This window comes from Castor canadensis, chromosome 18 (assembly GCF_047511655.1).
Source record: "Castor canadensis chromosome 18, mCasCan1.hap1v2, whole genome shotgun sequence".
In the NCBI taxonomy this organism is placed as follows: domain Eukaryota; kingdom Metazoa; phylum Chordata; class Mammalia; order Rodentia; family Castoridae; genus Castor; species Castor canadensis.
The window spans coordinates 27,553,251-27,566,132 of NC_133403.1; positions in this window are offsets into that span (position 1 = coordinate 27,553,251).

Below are 12,882 nucleotides of genomic sequence, written 5' to 3' on the forward strand. Positions count from 1 at the left end.
TCAGGTAGTCACTACAGCACCTGTTGTGAACCTGACCCTGCCATCCATGTCTGCTGGGTTGAAGTGTCTCTCTAAGGCAGACGACTTACAGATGCCACACAAGATCACGTGGCTTATAGGTGAGTGGAGGAGGTAAGGTTTGGACTTCAGAGAGGACAGACTGTCTGACTTAGAGCTTGGCTCACCATTTTCTGACTTTGTAGTAGTGCAAAAGTGATCCGCAGAAGAATCAGTAGGGATGTGGATCTCTTCTCTCTGGCGATGAGAGAACTGCAGCTCCCACTCAGCTACGCGATCACGAGGGGAAACAACCGGCACTCCATGGTCCCTCTGTTGCTCAGCGTGACGCTTGGTAGGTTAGGTGTGTGAAATGTATTTGGACTTAGGATATTTTCAACTTACAGCGGGTTTATTGGGACACAAGTCAAGGAACCATCTGTCTTCCGAAACACCCAGGGCCCTATGTGACCTCATTAGCCTTCTGAGTAATCCTGGGACATGGGGAATAAGAGGCTACATTCCCTTTGTGAAAGGCACAGGGATAAAACAGCAGCATGGTGTCACACAGCTACCTGGTGAGGACAGATTTGAGGCCACCTGCTGACTCTAATGAGGACAGCTACCTCCACTCTCACCATCTTCCCCTTCCCAATTGCTGGGCTCTGCAGGTCTCTTCTGTCTCTTTGAGGGGAAATACTTCTCATAGATGATGAAAATCCACCTGCATTAATTGAATCAGTCAAGTGTCCTAAGCTTGATCTTATATATATGTTAACTAATTTAAGCCTCACCGTAATCTTATAAAGTTGGTAACCTCCCTCCCCCACTAGGTATTAGTCTCAGTTTTCTTGGTTGCACCTGACAAGAAGATCAGTACAAATTGTTCACATTACTGAAAAAGACTAGCTGTTCTCACTTCAGGCCTGGCTGGATCCAGGAACTCAAATGAGATAATCAGGACTCTGTTTCTCTTGTGTGCCTATCCCTCAGTTATGCGTTCCTTTGTGGCAGCTTTGTTCTCAGACAGGCTCTCAAAGTGTTAACCCTGGAAAGCTGCAGACAAATGTCCTCCCAATTTAGCAGTCTCAGAGAAAAGAGCTGCTTTCCCCATCCATGGCAACAAAAATCCCTGGATTGCCTCTCACTGATCAGCTGGGGTCAGAGCTGAGTTTGGAGTTAGCTTTTCCCAGACCTCAGGGACTGAGAATAGGGAATCATGGCTTCCCAAAGGAAAGTTGGAATGGTGACATCTGTGCTTGACTGCATCACAGCCCCAGCCTTCACCCCTCTCTTACCCGTGCCCTTTGCACAAAGCCTAATTTCCCAACCTGAGCTTGGCCATGTGACTTGTGTTGACCAACGGGGTGTGAGGAGCCATGCCTGCCCTACCCCATGGGGGGCATAAGAGGCTAGGAGCAGAGCCAGGTGTCCCAGGCGAGCCCTGGAGCTTAAAGGAATGCTTCAGGTGCAAGTGCATTAAATGCTTTTGGCTACCACTGAGTTTTTGTGACTTTTTAAGAAAGTGCAGGCACCAATAGTTAATGGATACAGACTCTAGAGGAAAGAGTAATACAGCCAGGAAAAGCCAAAAACCAGGCCATCTACTGCATTCTGTAATACAGCCGAGAACACAAGAGGCTTGGAGAGATGAAGCGTCTTTCTGGCACTGGGTTGGGGGTGGGATTTGAACCCAGGTATTCTGCCCTCAGATTCTCTGGCCCCCAGGGGTAAGAAGTAATGGGGCCCAGTTGGTTGTGCCGTAGAGACCCTGACTGTCATCTGCCACTTTGACCCAGTCCCCAGCCTGCCCGCTCTCATTTAATGCCCTTTCTCTTTGAACAGAACCCTAACTTCATTCCAACAAGGGTTTCTGACTGTGTGTGCGTATGTGTATTTAATAGTGATGAAGCACTTGTGCGTCATATTTGACAGGGTGGCTTCTTCCTCCCAGGTTTAAAGCACTACTGGGAAATAATTAGTGCTACTGGAGGCAAAAACAAAGGGATCCCATCAGAAAAGACAGTCTCAGGAACTCTTGGATCTTAATTGAACAATTACCGCTTATGTCTATGAATAGTTCATTATTACACACCCTATTAGTATTAGCTGTTATTATTGTTTTAGATGAATACTGGGGGTTTTATTTAATCAAAAGCCATATTCAACCACATCATTCATCTCTTCTGGATGTACACTTCTGAAATCTCCAAATGTGATAATGTCGCAGTGGGCAGTCAGTCTCTGTGCCTTGCCCCGACGGTGTATTTGGGCGGCTTGGGCAGTCTGGACGGTGTATTTGGATGGCTTGGGCAGTCTGGATGGGTGTTTAAATACTCCAGGCCTCTGTTGATGCTGTTATTAGTTTTGGCTCCCTGGCAAAAGCAATTATATGAGAATCAAGTTCCTCCTGCCTTTTATTTTTCAGGAATCCAAAGTCAGAACAAAGGGTTGGGGGGGTCTTTGTTCATCTCATGCTTTCTAGGCAGAAACAAAGGGGAGGAGGCTGGTGAGGAGTCCGAGGTCAGCATAGGAGAGGTGTGGATTGGTAGAGACCCAGGCACAAGGTTAAGGAATGAAAGGTCCGTCAGCAGATGCCAGGTTGGGAGCTCCATGTTCTTGGAGGGACTCTCAGGAAGGGGGAGCAGATGGACGCGACTAGAATGCACCATGTGTATGATCAGCTGACATTTGTGTCTCGGGAACCATGCATGGGAGTTTGAGGATGGGAGTCCCTGCCTTCCCTTCCTTACACAGCACTGATTTTGCCCAGAGTTCTCCACTCTGCTCCACAGTATGGCTTCACTGAGCCAGTCTCCATGGCTCTGTCTCCCTTACTGGATTTTGTATAGAAAGTACAACCCATGAGACAAGAAGGCAAGTCTGCTGGGGCAGGAGGCATTCTGAGAAAGTAAGAAATACAGAAAGAGACTATCTCCCTTGATGATCATTGCTAGGTCTAGATATGATACCTGGAATTGCAGCAGCCATATTGTGACCATGGTGGGGGTGTCAATTGAACAAAACAGGATGAAAAAGATAAGGGTGGGCCAGACAAGGTAGTACTTTTTTTTTTTTTTTAAAAACATGAGCCCCTATTTGAAAAATAACTAAAAGTAAGAAGAGCTGGCTAGACTCACCTGCAGGGCTTTAAACATTACTGGGGTTGGAGGGATGTGACTCAAGTAGTACAGCATTTTTCTAGCAAGCTCAAGGCCCTGAGTTCAAGACCCATACCGCCAAAAACAATGGAAAAAGGGAAGGAAAGGGAAAGGAAGGGAAGGGAAGGGAAGGGGAAGAAAGGGAGGAGAGGGGAGGGGAGGAGAGGGAAGGGAAGGGTCTTTGATGACACCATTGAGCTGCTGAATTAACCCAACCCTCACTCCACTCAACCTTAAGAATTCTCATGACTATTTGAGATAATATATTTCCTTTCTCTTTTAAATCACTGGAGTCAGAGTTTTCTGTTACTCAGCCAAAATCACACAGATGAAGTACAAACTTTTATGCCCATTGTACAAATGAAGAAAGAGAGTCCCATGGCTCAGGACTCACCACCTGGCTGTGGCAGGGCCAGCATCTGAACCCTCTATCCGTGAGCTTTCTAGGGTGGCAGGTATTTTTGTGGTTTAGTATTTTGGTCTTTCCAAACATGCCCAGACTCCATTCCTCTACAGCAGCAGGTGTACCGGCTTCTGATAGGTGAGGACAGGAGAGGTTGGTCAGAGCCAGGACTCAGCCCAAGTCCACAGATCTCAGCTGAGGGTCTTCCCAGCACCTCCAGGTCTTTAATGACCTGATTTTGCCCAGAGTTCTCCACTCTGCTCCACAGTTATGGCTTCACTGAGCCAGTCTCCATGGCTCTGTCCCCCTTACTAGATTTTGTATAGAAAGTATGACCCATGAGGCAAGTCTTCATGCTCCCAGCACCCTTCTGTGTATTGCACCCCTGGGTCCTACAGATCTGCTACTGGCTGGTAGGGGGTGGGGCACTGAGATCCTAGAGTTGGCCACCAGGGGTCGCTGTGATCACACCCGGGCCCTCTAAGAAGAGACCTGAGGGACACTTGGAACCCGCGGATACAGGAAGAACTTTTGCATCAGCTCTGGGTTAGGTGTGTCCTGATTCTGAGGAAAGGTGGCCTAGCTTCTGGAGGGTTTAGGATCAAATTGCTGTGTAGGTTGCTGCTCCTCTCTGAACCCCAGTTTTTTTTTCTTTTCTTTCTCAGGTTGGCTTCCTCCCTTTCCTTGAGGGGCTTCTTCCTTTGTGTCTAGTTCAACATGGAGGACAAAGAGCAATTAGGATGTGGTGGCCCTAAAAATGCAGGCCAATGACTCCAGGTTGAGGTTGGGTTCCAGTCCTTGTTCTGCCACAAACTCCTTATGAGTCCTTGTGTTACACCTGGGGAAACTGAGGCCCAGAGAGAAGGAACTCACTCAGTTTCCTCAATTGCAACACAGAGTATTTCTTGAAGTACTGTTTGTTCCTTGGGATTTAACGGACCAAACAAAAACTTGGGTTAAAAAAAGTTAGAGAAATGTTAGGTTATAACCTAAAGGGTTATCTTGCCTACAGAACTTTTCAGAGCCTTTAATTTGCTAATGTGATTTGTGCATCTCCAAGAATGGGTATATGCAACCGTTACTCACTTTTTTGTTTTTCAGTGCTTGGGATGGAACCCAGGTCTCAAGCATGCTAGGAAGCCCTCTACCACTGAGTGGCACCCTGCAGGCCCTGGTGGCTCACTCCTATAATCCTAGCTACTTGGGAGGCTCAGGTTGGGAGGATCGCCATTCAAGGCCAGACTGAGCAAATAGTTTGTGAGACCTCCACCTCCAAAATAGCCCGAGCAAAATGGAGCTGGAGGTGTGGCTCAAGCAGTGGAGTGCCTACTTTGCAAGTGTGAAGCCCTGAATTCAAACCTCAATCCCACTAAAAAAGAAAAAGAAAACCACTGTAAAAAAAAGAAGTGGAACCATAGTAAGTGGGGGACAACTATTAGCTGTATTTCACAATTGAGAGGTAGCGAGAGGGGGTGATCACTTGTTCAAGTATCAGAATAGAGCTGGCTCTGTCTGACCCTCAAACCACTAAGCCAGGGGGAGGGCCCCCTAGGGCCACTTCTTTGACACATCTGGAACTCAAGGCTCATGGAGCTCACACAAGTTATCCAGGGTCACCTTGTTGTTAGTGGGATACTGAGAACAGTTTCCTGGCTCCCCCACCCCCAAGCCGGCGATTTAAACAGAAAGGAAAGTTTTTGCCTACTGGGATCACCTATAAGGCTGGCCTGATCCCTTTTGACTGCACAGGCCCAGTGCAGCACATGTACACGTGGGACCCAGCAAGCGTGGATCCTGGCTTGGAGTTAAGGCTGCAGCACAGGACATACAGATCACAAGTTCAAAGGCGCTGTTGCTATTTCCAGGTCAACTTCAGTAGTTGAACTCACCCCAATTTGTCTCAGCTTCCTGAATGGAGTCCCTCCGTTCAAATCTGTCCCAGCCCCAGCTCTGCTGCAGGGCAGGCTGGTCCTTGTAGGATGGAGTGATCACTAATGGTTGCTATGATGATGGGATAACAGAGTTATGTGCAGCACAGCTGGCTACCATATTGGACAGCTCTTGGGTGTGAACCCAAGACAGTTCTATGGAGAGGAGGACCCTCATGTTGGAACAGAGACTTAGAAAGGATGCACCTGTGTGGCCACATTGTTAATGCGCTGGTGCAGTCTGTGATCAGAAGATCCTGGTTTTTGTGCTCCAAGTGGAAAAATCCAAGCAGAGCAGTGAGGCAGGATAGCTTTATTGAGAAAAGGGGAGTCACCTGTTCTGCCAGGTGAGAAAAGGGAAAAGAGGGCATGGTGGGCACGGGTGGGGTCTGCCAGCAGAGAAGGAGAGAGTTTTTCTTCCCATGGAAGGGCAGGCCCAGGAGGTTCCCACCCAATAATGAAAGAGTGGGAAAGGGACGTGGGCAGTTCCCAGCCAGGTGAGGTGGTCTGTCTCATCTCCAGGAAATCTACATGAGCCTCAAACTTTTCCTACTTCTAGCCTGCCTCAAACTCCCTGCGAGAGACAATATTCCAAAACATTCTTTTTTGGGGGTTGCTGAAGGGGCACAATCCATCTTCAGTATCTGCTTCGAGCTGACAAGGGACAGCAGACCCTACCTATAAAGGGAAATTGTCTCTCCTATTTCTTCCCCTGGGGGCACATTTGGACACAAGGTGTCTGAATTATTGTCCGCACAGTTAAGGATTCTCGTGGAGAGCTGGATTACTCATGGAGACTCTCATTTGTTTGTAGAGCTCAATAGCCTTATTGCCTCACGATTTGGGTCCTAAAGGCTTTTATTCTGGAAGAGAGAAATTGGTTTAGAAGGCATGACTTGAACATTAACCCTGACAGGAGCATCAGAAGGGGCCCTGCAGGTGTGGCAGGAAGGACAAAGTAATTTTGAGAAGTGACAAGGACTCTTACGGTTACTTTACCTGTAGGTGTTTATACCTGTAGCTGTTTTTAACTCTTAGATGGCCCTGTGTTTTGGACTGTGGTTAAAGGCCGACTGCATTAGGTGTACCAGCGACCAGGTGTGAGTTCAACTGGAGAGTAAACATCAGTGAGTCAGTTCTGTACAGAAGGCTCTTAGCATCCCTGAAGTTAGATACCATCGAAAGTTCTGTTGCCTTTGCTTGAACAGAAGGCCTCGGCCAGAGACCTGAGTTTGCCTTTTGCCGAAAGACTAGAAAAGGCTTAAATATTACAGCACATGCATGAGAGCCACCCCCCTTTTTTTCTCGTTTATTCATATGTGCATACATTGTTTGGGCCATTTCTCCCCTCTACCTCCCCACCCCCTTCCAGGCAGAAACTGTTTTGCCCTTATCTCTAATTTTGTTGAAGAGAGAGTATGAGCAATAAGAATAAAGACAAAGCGTTTTTGCTAGTTGAGTTAAGGACAGCTATACAGGGAGGTTCCTAGCATTGCTTCCATGTACAAATGTGTTACAACCCAGGCTGATTCATCTCTAACTGATCTTTACACTGGTTCCTGATCCCCTTCTCATGTTTCCTCTGTTGCTTTAAAGTTTCTGCATTAGCTCCTTTGCATTGAGGACATCAAATACTATCATTTTTTTTGGGTGTCCTACCTATCCCCACACCTCTTGTATGTGCTCTCCCCTTGTCGTGTGACCTAAGTCCAACAACATTGCTGCATTTGCCCTAGATCTAAATTCCACTTATGAGGGAGAACATACGATTTTTGGTCTTCTGAGCCTAGCTAACCTCGAAGAGCCCCTTTTTAAAATCTCTCGGCTTTGGTTACTTTCAGAGGTCTGGCATAATTGACTCCATCTGGGTCTGGAGAAGTCCCCTCATTTGTGCAGTCCTTTTGAACTGTCTCGGGTGGCTGAAGGCCACTTGTTCCTCTGAGAAGTTTGGGGGATGCTGACCACTTGGGGGGTCACATCCTCTTAAACTGTTCTCTGAACAGTTGTCTCTGAAGATTTTGCCAATTTGGCAGTTCTGTCCCTCGGTGCAGGAATGGCTTTTCCCGGAAAGCCCAAAAAGTCAGATTTGTCCCATGGAGGAGGGAGACTCGAACAGATCAGAAGTCACTGCCAATGCGACCTTTCTTGGCCAAATTAAGCAACAAAGAGATTTATAAAAAGTGGCTTTTAGGCAGGACTTAATTAATCTAATTTTCCTATGGGGGATGTACTGACACTTTTAAATTGCTATAAATTGTTAGTAGGTAACAGTTACAAAGTTTTACAAGGAAAATACAAAATGATCCCAGTACTAAGGAATGTCTGTTCCTGGTTGATGGATAAGCATTTTTCAGAGTAATTTTTCATGTGCTTGCCTGTGAATGTTTTTGAAGGATCAGAACTGTAATGACAAAACTTAAAGTAACCATGGTTAATTACAATTTAAACCTTGAATTTTGGTTAGGTAAGGTAACAAGTTGGTGGTTGTCAATACTGTCAATACAGCACTGACAATAAAAAACCTTAAATTTTCAATGGTTAAGGGAAGGCAATGTTAGTAATTTTAAATAGCTCCTATTTTGATGTTTACTTATATATTATACATAAAATATTATACATAAAATGTATATATTATACATAAACCAATGTTCATCTGATGAACAGATGTCAGATAAACCAGTGTTTAGCTGACAAATAGAAGTCATGCCTAAATGATAGAACTTTTAGCATTTGTCATAAAGACTAGAAATGTCAAAGACCTTATTAGAAGGTATCATAGATAAAAGAGCTATAGCTGCTTGCATACGTATATGTTTAACTCTATAAGTGATTTTATGACATTTAGATATATGTATAAGGCACTAGGAATATTAGAACCATTTAAGGAATTTTACTTACTTTAAACTTAGTTTCTTTAGTGTTATTGGAAAAATACCTTAGAGTTTTGTGTCTGGCAAGAAACTAATTTAAGCAGGACATAAAGAATGATCTTAAATGGGCTATGAAGAGAACCAGTCATCTTACTTTTGGTTAGCAGGATCAAAGCATCTCCCAGCACTTAAGGATACAGTCAAATGTGTGTGGCTTTCCCTATGCTGGCTGGTGGAAAGAGAGAGAGAGAGGGAAAGGAGAAGGGGAGAATCCATTCACCCCTCGCCCCTGCACGAGGGCTCCTGAATGTAATTCCCTATGCTGGCTGGTGAAGAGTGAGAGAGAAGGAAGGGGAGATGGATAGTTGCCCTTGGGAGAGAAAAAAGTGAGAACTTCCTAGATTCTCAAAGCATCCTTCTTGAACCATCTGAAAGCCTCAACACAGGTCCCTTTGACCTGTTTCCATCACCCATTTGTGGAGCAAGTGAGTGGCAGGGTCCCCTGACTTTGAGTCAACTGTTCCCCTAAGGACCAGCCTCATCCACCCCAGCATGAGGGTTCTTTGATGGGATGTTGATCCTGAATGTTGACCCAACTATTAAAATATCCAAGCCGTTATGACCAGTACAGAATCCAAATTGTACCAAAGTAAGCCTGGCAGATCCCAACCCGTCACTTGTGGCTAGTTTTCATATTAGGCCATGGGGTTGTACTCAGCCTGTAAACTGAGAAAAATGGGAGAACATGTACAATTTTTAATAATAAACCAATTAAGATTGAAGTCTCAAATAATTAGGTGTAGAAACAGAAATAAGGGGTTAAGCATTTAGAGGGTGAGCTTTTGTTTGGTTTTGGTAAAATTTTGTATTAGCCTACAGTAACAAAATATCTTGATAGTTATTTTGATAAAACAGTAACCCATTTTTAAATACATATTGGTATCTTAAATTTTAACCTTAGAAAACTTTTAGGCCAATTTTAAATTGTAAACGTATAAGTTTTAAGACCTTGATTTGTGTATTGAAATAACTTTTGTAAAAACCCTTATTAAGATAAGTGTTTTATTTATTTATTTTTTGTTTTTTTGTTTTTGTCTTGTAGATAACACTGTTTTAAATAAAGTTCTTAGTAACCTTATAACTAAAAAGACTTAGGAAGAAAATTAAACCATCTTTTAATAATAGCATTCTATAAAAACACATGGGTCAATAAACCTAATTATAAAAGAGTTAAATGTAAATTACACTCATGGTAGAATAAAACAGGTCGAGATTATTGGTTATAAAATTCTTTTTCGTTTTAAGATGGAGAATAATTAGGCCTGGTTGGGATTAGAACTTTAGATAACCTTTGAGACAGTTATGCACATTAACTTTATAAAAGAGCTTAAGAACCATCCTAAAGACATCTAAACACACACAGACACACAGATGTTACGACCTAGGCATGCCAAAGAATATAATCACATGTATGAGTTCAAGAAAGTAAAAATGAAGTGGCCACAATTGGTGGGAGATAAAGACACACAGAAAACACACAATGACACACAAACAATCACATTAATTTAGTGTGCCCTTAAACCATTTCTTTGTCATTATTTTTAGACTTATAACAGATCTTTAACATAAATACTCTCTCCTTTTGGCCCAATCCTTAACAGATTAATGCAGTAAAAACAACATGTATGGAAATTATATTGATCTACAGAATTTTAACCACAAGTTAGTTATAAATTTCCTAGAATAAGGCAAGATGTCATCACCCATGAGTTTCCTATTCCTAGGGAGTGGCAAGATGGTGCTGGACACATGGTGGCTCCTTCATGGTGGCATTTCCTATGACCACATGGTCTCTCCAAAGGGTCTTTCAAATGGAACACAAAGATATGTTACATACAACACACAGGCTCAAAATAGCAGTCTACCATAGAGGTAAAAGATATCTCCCCCTGAGAGACAGCTGTCCAGGAGGTAGGCATGCTAATGAAAAGGCCAGATAAATTGAAGCAAGCTAAGGTGGGATTTAAAAGGTTTTGTTAGTGTCTAGTTTACTCCAGGTGTTTATAATTCGATCCTGGACCTCCTCATAAGGGAGCTTTGTGATCACCTAGAAAGCCAAGAATCCAAACCCTGTGGAGCCCAGCCACTTACAGAGCTACAGTTTGGAAAGGACCTTAAACAAGTTCAGAATCTGACATGCTGCACTGAGCAATAGAGAACATTTTTATTAATTTTAAAACAAAAATAATTGTTAAGAATAAAACCTCTAATTAAATTATCTATTTAAAATGTCCACATAAAAAACCCATTTTCTTTAACCTCTTGGCTGTAAGCCTAATTTTATCAGCACAGAACAGTTAAAGTTTTGTAAGAAAATACAAAACAAAACCAATGATTAATTAGTACCATTAAGTTCTCTTTATCTTAAGTACATGTCTAAACCTCATATTCTAGTGTTAAAAAAATGACGTCTTATCAATAGAGTAATTTTGCCCTTAGAGTAAATGAATTATACTTTATAAGTGACCAATATCTAATTCTTAATTAAATGGTGCTGTTTCTACTTAGAGAATTTAAGTACATTTACAGCAACAAACAGCCGTGGGGCCTGAGGTGCCAGGATGGCAGCAGGCTGCATAGACTGGCTGGCTAGGTGGCGCTTTTTAGGCCCATGCTGAGAAGTGGCAGGGCTGGCGTGTCAGCCAGTGCTGAGAGGCAGGGATGGCTCCCAAGCAGGGAGCCTCAAGCTTCCAGGCTGGTGCTGATAGGTGGGGCCAGATTCTTGGGCACAGGCGTGTCCCTGGTTCCTCTGAGAGGCATAGGTAAATGGAGGGGAGAGGTGTGCCACAGGAAGAAATCACCTTCCAATTCCACTAATCTGTTTAAGATTAGGTAGCCAGAACCCAGATGCCATCACAGGAAATTTTAAAGTCAGCCTAAATTTACTCTAAAGCCTAATTTACTTTTTACCCTAGAGCAATCCACATCTTAAACAACTGTGTTTGGAGCAGGGAGGTTTTTACAAGTGAATTAAAAACAAAAACCCAAACTGAGATGCTAGGCAGAGCAAAAGCTAGGAATTTTAAACAGAAATTCTACATCCATTAGAGAAGGAACCAGTAGAATACTAGATGTCTCTCTTAACATGACAATGGCACAGACTCAGAAAACCACCCCAGCGTCCTAAAACTTGACCTCATTGTTCTTATTTTAGAGACAAGGCCTGAGGCTGGTCAGGTGGGGCGTGCCCTCTCACTTGGCAGGCCACCATGGCTGAGGGCCCCATTGTTAGCTTGCTTCCTGGGCCAGGTGGCTGCCTGGGTTTGAGACTTAAAAAGGGAGCCAAGGGGAGGGAGAGGATGCAGATAGGAAGAGGCGGTTTGGTTAGACATGGGACCTTGGTCACCAGAGGTGACATCTCATCCACCTTGTCCCTGGCATCCCCACTGGCGGTGGATCTTGCTTGCCTTTGCATTTCCTCTCTCAGCCAGCTGCTGGACAGAGGCTGCCGGCCCATGCAGGGCCCCAAGCATACACACTGGTGCTGCCCCCCTTTGTATGCTACAGCCATGGCTGTAACTATTTGAGCACATATGCCACCACCACTGCCTCCACAGTCATGGTTATGGTCACGGTCACGCCCCATGGCTGGCACTGAAAAGTAGGGTGGGGCCTGATCCATGGGTACGCCTGAGGGGAGGGATTGGAGGATTGCACCCCATGGCCACAGGCCTGGAGGCCCTGCTAAATGGTGCCAGACATCTGGGGGGCAGTTCTGTGCCAGCAGCAGTAGGCATTTTGGGGTCCTGAGCCAGCAGCGGCTTACTCTGGCCCTCCAGAGGCATGGCTTCCAGGGTGGGACTTTGGGTCTCTAGAGGCATGACTTCTGGAGACAGGACTTTCATCCACCCCAATCCAGCCATCTGGGAAACCATGCGTGGATGTTGTAAACCATGGGTATGGATGGGTACCTTGAGTGGCCAACTGAGTAACCATGTGTGGGCATCGTGGCAAACTGCAGGTGTAGTTTTCTCCAATGGCCAGCTGGGAAGGTGTGTGGCCTGTGCCATGTTGTGTGTACCCGCCCCAAAGGGTGTACCAGGCAGCCGTGTGTGCACACCCGTTCCCAAGCACCAGTGGTGGCTGCTTGGGATGCTGCGCTTGGATGGGGCAGCAAGACTTCATTCCCTTTACTGCTATGGTGTTGCCTGATAGGTGTAAGGCCTGTCACTCTATGTACCACCTCCCTGCCCCAGGGGGGCGGGGGTGACTGCAAGGGGCATGCAAGCCTCCCAACCTGCAGGTAGCAATTCATTTGCTTCCTGTCTGTATGGCTCCCTCCACCATTTTTGAGCAGCCATGCTTTCCCAGGGCAGACTTTTTTTTTTTCCCTTAAAAACAACCTGTTGCTGGATGGGCTGAAGTGTGCCTCCCATCTGTTGTTTTAAAACTGCAGGTTGGAGGGAGAAAGAAAAGAACAGAAAGATGGGGAAGAGAGCGGAGCTCAGCCCAAATGGCAGGGG